Below are 10,437 nucleotides of genomic sequence, written 5' to 3'. Positions count from 1 at the left end.
GGAAGAATGGGCTCCTGGTGTGTCCATTTCTCCCAGTGTGAGTCTACATAGCAAGATAGCTGCTGGGGCAGCTGAGGACAGAGGAAGGACTTGCAGGAGCTCAGTGTCCATCTCTCCAGTCTTGCCTCTTCTTTTCTCTCCCACCAATCTCCTGGGTTCCCTCTCAGTGGCTGACCCACCTGCCTCAGGGCAGGCAGGTCCCTGTCAGTCCAGGCCTCCCCATGAGGTCTCTTTCCTTGCTGGGAAACCTTTCTTTCTGCCTCTGCTAGAGAAGGAGAGAGATGGTTCCCCAGAAAAGGACACACCCTGACTTGAGAGAGAGGGCCCCTCCCTGGGGATCAGCGGCAGACCCTCTTGTCCCTTCTATCTGCTGAGCCAGATGTTTGGGGCCCCAGCCTGACAGCTGATGGCAGAGTCTGTCACAACCCTGGACTATGGGTGTGTCCCCTACCATTAGTATGTTTTGGGGGGTGTGGTTGAGCCAATGACTCTGAACAGTTCTTGCATCTGAACTAACTGTGTGACCTTGAATAAGTTCCCAGAGGTCTCTAAAGTCTCAAGTTTTTCACTCCTGGAGAGTAGAACAGCGCGTGGGAAGCCCTTGGCCCGGCACCAGGCACATGGGGACGCTTGATGAATAATAGCTATTGACACTTTTAGGAGAAAACCTCAGTCAGCATAGGGGTCTCCTATAGGAGCCCTCCATCGCCATATGCTAGACCCTGAGACCAGTGACCTCTGCTGCCTCATGATACTTCCAGAAGGGAGAGAAGGGAGATGCCCAAAGCCTGATTGAAAGGAAGGGAGAAACAGGGTTTCTGGGTCTAGAACCCCTCCCCCCCCCATCCCGGCTTCTCCTCTTTTGTGAACTGTCTCAAAGAGGAGGCCTGGAGCTGCCCATGCCCAATCCCAGCAGGGAGGTTGAGCTCTAGGGAGACTTTGCAGGGAAACCGCCATTCCATCTGTGTGGCTCAGTCTCTGTGGGATGGGGGAGGCCGATCAGACTCCAGCAGACTTGCCTCAGTGACTCAACTGTCCCTCTAAGGGCCTGGAAGGGGCTAGAGGACCCCCAAGTGCAAGCTCCTCCTCCCTCAGGTCCCTTGTTTCTTTTTGAACAGATCTTAGAACAGCCAATCAGGACCCAGAGCCTCAGGCGGGTCCCTGCCTGGGTTCATTTCAGTTAGCTCCTGCCCAGTGGTGCTGACGGGTCCTGGGAGGGTGGGGTGGGGAGTAGAGCACGTTGTCTTCAGGCCCAGGTCCCTATCTCAGGACCCAATGCTGTCAGCTGTGAGACTTGAGATGTCCTGCCTTGGATAAAAAAAAAAAAAAATACTGAGTCCCACAACAACCTGGGAGAGGAGGTGGGGGCGAGGTTTCCAGTCCGTGCCTCTGTGTATTCTGTAGAAATAGGAGGAATGGGATTTCCTCGCCTCCACTTTGAGAAGATGGGGAGTTCCTTCATGTATTCCTCCATGGAGTCAATCCACAGTCGTTGATCTTGCACCCTCGTGTACTGGGCACCACATGGGGAAGGACAAAAGTCAGAAACCCCGGCTAAGGGGCAGGGAGACTGGGGAGGGGGCCTAGGGGAGCAAGCACACAGTCCTGGGCCTGTGCAGAGGAAGGCAGCAGCCCAGGGCCGTGGGGGCCACGAGCCACACCTCCCTTTGACCAGGAAACCCCAGGAGGGAGCAGGGTTTCCCTCTGGTGACTTAGCAGAGAGGTAAACAGTGTTGCAGGTGCGCTGGGGAGGGATGAATGGCAGCTCGGTAGCTCCTGCCATCCCTTCTCCTCCCTCTCAAAAGGCAGAGCCTGGAGAGCAGCTGCTGTGTTTGGCAGCCCCTGCTGGATGGACACCTTCACCTTCAGCCTCATCTGCCCAGCAGGCCCCCTCCAGGGTGTCCAGTCACAGCTGGGCTCCTCTCTGCAGGAGGCCATGGCTCAAGCCAACTTCCGCCAACACCCAGAGTGGCTCTCTAATGTATTCCAATGCAAAGGAAATGAGATTCCCAGGACACTCATGGATTCTCCATCCTGGGATAGGAAAAAGAAAGTGAGGATGGAACTCAAATATCTACTTGGTCCCAGGAAGCAAGGGAGCGGCCCAGGATGGCAGGGGAAGGACCGAGAAGGCCAGGTTGACCAGAGACCATTTTCTCATCAGGGAGAGGAGAGTTAGGCGACCTGACATAAACCAGGCGCAAGAAGTAGCGGGACCCACAGACAGGGCGCCCAGAGGAGGAAACATGCTTGTCCCCAGGGACAGGCTCCTGCAGGAGCCCAGGGACATGAGATGAAGGTAAAAAAACAAGCAAGAACAGAAGTGTTGCCTCTACTTGGTGGCATTGAATTCCTTCTCAACTGTACTGTAAAGACAGTTTAGATCATTAGAAGTTAACCACTGCAAAAAAGAAAAAAAAAAGTCTTTAGCTTTTTTTTATCATTTCATTTCTTTATTTATATTTATAATATGAAAAAATTGTATTTGTGTACATTTTACCAATTGTGTAGGTGTTTAGAGTGTTTAGAAAAATCAGCTGTTATTTCATTATAGAGTGTCAGTGAAGCAGATTCTCTGGAACCCAGGTAACTGAATTCCAGTCTCAACTCTAATACCTACCAACTGTGTAACCCTAGGCAAGTTACTTCACCTCTCTGGTCCTCAGTCTCAGCTGTACAAGGGGAACCAGGCAGAAACCATAAAACATTTTTCATAGTATTGTGAGGATTGAATAAAGAATGCATGTAAGGTTCTTTAGACAGTGCCTGGCATGTAGTAAAGGTGATACAATATTTTTATTGTCACTTTTCTTCTGGACTGGGGATTGAACCAGTGAAATACATCTGTAGCCCTTTTTATTTTTTTTTATTTTGAGGCAGGGCCTCCATCTGTTGGCTAGGCTGGCCTTGAACTTGTGATCCTCCTCAACCTCCTAAGTAGCTGGAATTCCTTTATTGTCATTGTTTGGGTAATCCATGTTTTAAATGTTTGGAAAAATTTGTCAAATTCATAAGTGTTAATTTTTATTTTGGGGAATATTAGAGAGATATGGATTGTTTAAAAAGCTATCAAGATTCAAAAAATTCATAAGGTTAATAAATTGGACATGAAACCAAGTTCAGGTAGCAGTGAAAATTTCTCTTCACTCAGCAAACGCCCTGGGATATTGAAAAATGTAATAAATCCTCTCCCTTCCCCCAGCACCTGTCAACTTGTCTGTAATGACACCACCTGTCCTCTAGGGGGCGTAGGCTGTTCCTTGCCCCTCGGCATCCCACAGCCCATAAATGAGCGAAAGTACAACCAGACAGTGTTAACCCCAGAGCTCCTCCACTTCATAGCTCAACTCCTCAGAAACTTCTGGTCTCCTCTTCCTCGCCTTTCCTTCCGTCCTCGGTCCTAGGCAACTGGCTCCTCTTTCCCCCCTTTCCAAGAATAATCTGCTAGTTGCCATATCCCCTCCATGCTTCCCAGGTCTGCAGCTGGGTTCTCTGTTGCATCTGACCTATGCAGACTCTCCCTTCTTAGAAATATCTGTGCCCGTTTCCCCTCCTCTATCTTCTTGGCTTGCTCATCTTCCTCATGTTGGTGTTCTCCAAAGCTCCTCCTCCCTGAGCTATCCCTTCACATATTCTCATAACCACGGTACCCTGTCTTAGCCAACTACACCCCAATCCACCCATTGCTCAAGCCAGCAAACTGCAAGTCACTGCAGAATTTCTGCCCTCCCTGGACAATCATCATGGAACCATCCATTGGCTTCCTTATACCTGGATGACCTTCTGAAGCCCAAATTAGAGCTGGTCACTTCCTGCTGATGTTCAAAGGCTGCTGATGTTCAATTCATTTAGCTTCAAACTTGGAGCTTCATTCTTCCTCCTCACTTCTTCCCTTCTTTATTAACTTACAAAACTACATGTAGATCCTATACAATTAGCACAGAGCATAGCATATAGCAGATGTTCAATAAATATTTGTAGAATATGGATGTTGAAAAATAATGATAAGAAGATGGGAGCCGGGTACAATGGTGCATGCCTGTAATCCCAGCAACTAGGGAGGCTGAGACAGGAGGGTTGCAAGTTTGAGGCCAACCTCAGCAACTTAGCAAGGCCCTAAGCAACTTAGTGACACTCTGTCTCAAAATAAAAAATAAAAAGAGCTGGGAATGTGGCTCAGTGGTTAAGCACCCCGAGTTCAATCCCTGGTACAAAAAAAAAAAAAAAAAGATGGGAAGAATGTATCACATAGTTCTCAATGGCTCACACTAGAACAATTTGAACAACAAAACAAAGTAGTGCCAGAGAATAAAATGACAACAATTTAGTTCAACAATCTTAGTTGGCACTCTTTTTGATTCTAGAATTGGGCAGCGTTTCATTCCTTAAGATAGGATAAGTGTTCCAATGGGCCAAATAGAGGAGATTGGTTTTATTGATGTGGAAAGGCTGAAGAAAGCAGAAACAGGGGAATAAAAAGTGGATTGGCCATTTCAAAGTGACTTTCCTTGTAAGATGGGGACAGGAAGAGAGAAGAATAGAAAAATAAGTAATTGCTTAACATAAAATTATATACTTTTTGTAGAGATTTAAAAATGTAAGGATTGGCCTGGGTAGTGGTAGAGAGCTTGCTTAGCGTGTGTGAAGCACTGGGTTCAATTCTCAGCACAACATATAAATAAATAAAATATAGGTCCACCGACAACTAAAATTAAAAAAAATGTAAGGATTAAAGACGGAGGAGAGTGTCTATGATCTATCTGTCTATATCTATCATCTGTATCTATCATCTGGTAACAATCATCATTGTTACCGTGCCAATCAAAACTAACCTATTGGGGAAATTTGACTGTTATTTCTTTCATTCTGATTTCTTGGAAGGTCAGGTAAGCAGCCTAGTTTCAGCTTGGTGATGTGGAACTTGATCATGAGCAACTCCATTTTGATTTTTATGCAGATCTGTTGGGCCTAATGAATGAGTTTAGGCCAACCCAATGGCCTCTTGTAGTTTTTTCTTTCTTCTCTTGAGGTGCTGGGGATTGAATCCAGGGCTTGTGCATGCCAGGCCAGCTCTCTGCCTCTGAGCTATATTCCCAGTCCCTGTTGTAATTTTTATTTAACACTAACACTAGTGTTGGATTATACCCCAACGTGCAAAATAAATATTAATGAGTCCATACTGATATATTTAAGTGATTGGATGAATTAATAAAAGGGAGCAAAGAGACAAATATCTCATGTAGAAGAATTCCAAAGAATATGCACAGATACCCTCAAGGATGGGAAGCATAACTCCCTATTCATTAAGGATATCTGCACCTAGAGTTCAGTTTGAAAAGTTGTAGGGGGGGCGAGTGGCACTACGGTGACAAACACTAGCTCAGCCCGAAAGCTGGGTCAGCTTCCTTCATCATAAGTTATGTTGATGGTATTTCTCTTGATGTGATGGCACAACTCTGTGATCTTTTTTCCTTCTCCTCCCTACCCGCTCCTCTTCCCCTTAGTGGTGCTGGGGATTGTGCTGTATCACTGAGCTACATCCCCAGTGCGTCTGAGGCAGGATCTCCCCAAGTTGCCAAGGCTGGCGTCCTTCCTCGGCTTCCCGAGTAACTGGACTACAGATGTGAGTGGCTGCGCCTGGGCTCTGGGCTCTGTGATCTTTCTCCTCAGAACACATAACCCCAGTCTAATCATTAGAGAAACATCAGACAAATTCCACTAGAGCTGTGTGATGTTCGGTTCTAGGTCCACTTGGCAAGTTGACAGTATCCCATTATTCAAACGCTACTCTAGGTGTTGCACGGGAGGTACTTGAGATTGGCATCTATAATCCACTTCAAGTACAGAGAATTATGCTTGATATTCGGGGTGGCCCTTGTCCAAGCAGTTACCAGGTCTTAAGAATAAAACAGGGTTTTCCCCGAGGAAGATGCAATTCTGCTAGGTTCTAGCTTGCTGGCCTGCCCTGAGGATTTTATACTTGCCTAACCAGCCCCCACAGTTGAGTAAAACTGTCTCCTTGGCAATAAAGGAGTCGATCTCAATAGAAGGACAGATGATAGATATAGACAGACAGATCAGAGACATTCTCTTCTTCCTTACTTCTCATTCTATCCACTGCCCAAAGCAGCCAAACTTCTCAAATTTCTCTCCTATCTCATTTTTGGAATTTGGTACTGAAGATTGAACCCAGAGGTGCTCTATCACTGAGCTAAATCACCAGCCCTTTTTATTATTATTATTATTATTATTATTATTATTTTTTAATCTTGGGACAGGATCTCCCTGAATTGAGAAGACTGGCCTCACATTTGTGATCTTCTTGCCTTAGCCCCTCTTCCCAGTAGCTGGGATTACTTGAGATTATAGGTGTGCACCCCCCTCCCCTCATATCTCTCAACGAGTAATCTGTTAGTTGTCAAATCTAATGGACAGTCCCCAGAGTTGCATAACTTTAGAAAATTAATTAATGTAAAAATCCACATTAACAAAGAGTAAAAATCACACATCGATCTCAGAAATAGAAAAAGCATTAATAAAAATAATCACTCATTAATGATTAACACTTAGAGCAAACTAAGACTAGAAGGGAACTTCTATAACCTGTTAAGGGCTATCTATAAAAACCTACAGCACTGGGCACGGTGGTGCCTGCCTGTGATCCCAGCAACTCAAGAGGTTGATGCAAGAAGATCGCAAGTTCAATACCAGTCTGGGAAATGCAGTAAGACCTTGTCTGATAAAGAAAAATAAAGATGATAGGAGGAGGAGGAGGAGGAAGACGAAAAGGAAAGGGAAGAGGAAGGAAGGGGAGAGGGGAGGGAGAGAAAAAAGAAGAAGAGGAGGAGGGGAAGAGAAAGATGAAGAAAAGAGTTGAGGGTGTAACTCAGTGGTACAGCACTTGCCTCTCATGCACAAAGCCCTGAATTCCATTCCCAGAATGGCAAAAAAAAAAAAAAAATACACACACACACATATGTGTATGTATATGCAGATACACACATATATTACCAAACATCACATAATATTGAAATGTGTCCTTCTGAGGTGGGACATAGGACAAAGATCCTCACTATTGGAGCGGGGAGGGGGGGGGGAGGACAAACCTGTTATTTGAAATGACCCAATTGTATAGGAAAATCCAAATGAAACTTTGTTATGGTTCGGATATGAGGTATCCCCAAAAGCTCTTGTTAATGCAGAAATATTCAGAGATATAATGATTAGATTATAAGAGCTGTGACCTAATCAATCCATCCTGGATGTACTGACTGGGGGGTAATGATAGGTAGGTGGGGCATGGCTGGAGGAGGTGGGTCACCGGGTTGTGCCCTGGAAGGGTCCCTCTTCCCTGTGGCCCATCCCATTCCACTATGTGCCTCCTCCTCCCCACCCCACCCCACCCCACCCCATCCCCGCATGCATATGTCTGTCTGTCTGTCTGTCTGTCTGTCTCTCTCTCTCTCTCTCTCTCATCGGCTGCCACGAGGCAGCTTCACCTTGGCCCCAGAGCAATGGAGACCACCATCTATGGACTGAGACTCTGATAGTGGATTATAGATGTCTAAATTGTTCTTTTCCTTTTTTTTTTTTCATTTTTTATTTGTTCTTTTTAGTTAATGACAGTAGAATCCATTTTGATATAATTATACAAGCATGGAATAGATCTTAGTCTAATCCAGGACCCAGTGCCTCTCCTACCCTCCCCTTTCTTTCCCTCCCCCTGCTCCCTTCCCCCTATTGATCTTTCTGCCATTTATCCATAATTATTGTTTTTCTTTTACTTAATGTCTTTTGGATGTACATGATGGTGGGATTCACTGTGGTGTATTCATATATGTACACAGGAAAGTTTTGCCATCCATTCCACTGTCTTTCCTTTTCCTGTCCCCCTCCCTTCCCTTCATTCCCCTTTGTCCAATCCACTGAACTTCTATTCTCCCTCCCCAGTTATTGTGTGTTAGCATCCATATATCAGAAAAAACATTTGACCTTTGGTTTTTGAAATTGGTTTATTTCACCTAGCATGATATTCTCCAGACCCATCCATTTACCAGCAACTGTCATAAAGTCATTCATCTGTAATATTCCATTGTGTATATATGACACATTTCCTTTACCCATTCACCTGTTGAAGGGCACCTAGGTTGGCTCCATAGCTTTACTATTGTGAATTGTGCTGCTATAAACATTGATGTGGCTGTGTCACTGTAGTATGCTGATTTTAAATACTTTGGATATATACCAAGGAGTGGGATAACTAGGTCAAATTGTGGTTCCATTTGTAGTTTTTTTTTTTGAGGAATCTCTGTTTCAATCAGCTTTTTCATCCTTGTGACTAGAAGACCCGATCAGAACAATTGTAGAGGAGGAAAAGTTTATTTGTAGGCTCACAGTTTCGGAGGTCTCAGTCCGTTGACAGCTGGCTCCATTCCTTCAGGTCTGAGGTGAGGCGGAACCTCATGGCAGGAGAATATGGTGGAGGAAAACAGCTCAGATGATGATCAGAATCAAAGAGAGAGAGAGAGAGAGAGAGAGAATCTCCATTGCCAGATAGAAAAATATACACAAAGCCACACCCCAAAGGCCCCACCTCCTCCAGCCACACCCCACTTGCCTTCAATTACCACTCAAATAATCCTATCAGGTGATTAATTCACTGATTGGGTTGAGGCTTTCATAATCCAGTCATTACTCCTCTAAACCTTCTTGCATGAGTTTTTGGGGGACATGTCTATCCAAACTATATCAATCTAAAATATAACAATCTCCATATTGGTGGGAGGGAAAGGGAGAGAAAAGGGAAATTGCATGAAAATGGAAGGAGATCCTCATTGTTATACAAAATTACATATAAGAGGTTGTGAGGGGAATGGGAAAAAAAACAAGGAGAGAAATGAATTACAGTAGATGGGGTAGAGAGAGAAGATGGGAGGGGAGGGGAGGGGGGATAGTAGAAGATAGGAAAGGTAGCAGAATACAACAGTTACTAATATGGCATTATGTTAACCGATGTGATTCTGCAATCTGTATTTGGGGTAAAAATGGGAGTTCATAACCCACTTGAATCTAATGTATGAAATATGATATGTCAAGAGCTTTGTAAGGTTTTGAACAACCAATAAAAAAAATAAACAATCTCCATATTGCTTTCCAGAGTCTAAATTGTTTTTGTTGGGTATTTTGGTCAAAGAGATACAAAAGCTGATGAAAACAAACCTTCAGATAAATTACTTGAACTTACAGAAATGTTTAGTAAATTAGCAAAGTCAGTTTAAAAATTAATTACAGAAAAAGACAAACAACTCAATTAAAAATGGTCCAAAGAGTTGAACAGAGTTTCTCCAAAGAAGATGTACAAATAGCCAGTAAGCTTATGAAAAGATATTCAACTACATCATCAGCCATGAGGGAAATGCAAATAAAAACCACAATAAAGGTTTGAGGCCAATCTCAGCAACTTAGCAAGACCCTGTCTCAAATTTAAAAAAAAAGTGGTGGGGATGTGGCTCAGTGGGAGAGTGCCCCTGGGTTCAGTCCCCAGCACCCACCCCCCACCCCCCACCCCCACCCCCACCCCTGCCACAAATCTACAATCACCCTGAAAAGAAATCCTGTACCTGTCATACCCCATAGGCTACCACTATTCTACTTTCTATCTCTATAGATTTGTCTCTTCTGGACATTTTATATAAATGAAATCATACAATCTAAGATTTTTTTTTTTTGGTGACGGCTTTTAACTTAGCATAATATTTCCCAGATTCACCCATGTGTAGTGCGCATTAGTACTTCATTCATTTTCACTGCACATGCCGTTGTATGACTATAATACACTTTGTTTATCCATTAATCAGCTGATGGACTTTCGTGAACTGGTATAATGCTATAGATTATGGATTGTGATGAGTTATTCCTGAAGGGTTTGAGTCTCTGGTTTCCATACCAACCCCAGTCATGGTTTGGGGGCAAGTGCCCATTCCATTGCCATCAGGCACCACATCAACAGGGCCCCAGTGAATCCCCTGAGTTCCAGACATACTCTTCCTTGCTCCTATTACAGAGCAGAAATCTTATCTCCTCATGAGAATCAGGGTCTATTGCCAATGGAATAACTCCTTTCTCTGACAACCTGCATGCACAACATGATCATGAGAAAGCTTTAGGCTCAGAGGAATCCTTAGTGAGTGTCCTGGTAGAAACATTTCCTCCATGCACCTGTGGGAATCGTGATCACTAGTTTACCAAAGAATGAAATCATGAGTGGGAAATACAAATCCCAGTGTATCCCTGGGAATGGTGGTGAGAGGACCTTTCTGATTGCAATTCCGGGGTTCTTAGAATCATGTGTTTTAGCTATTGTGGGCACGGCAGCACCACAAAATGACCTCTAGTTCACAGTGAATACTGCCTCCTTTTTTTTTTTTTTTTTTTTTT

This window comes from Marmota marmota, unplaced genomic scaffold (genome assembly GCF_001458135.2).
Source record: "Marmota marmota marmota unplaced genomic scaffold, marMar, whole genome shotgun sequence".
Classification (NCBI taxonomy): domain Eukaryota; kingdom Metazoa; phylum Chordata; class Mammalia; order Rodentia; family Sciuridae; genus Marmota; species Marmota marmota.
The sequence above is the reverse complement of the archived record's forward strand: the minus strand, read 5'-3'. Positions refer to the sequence as shown.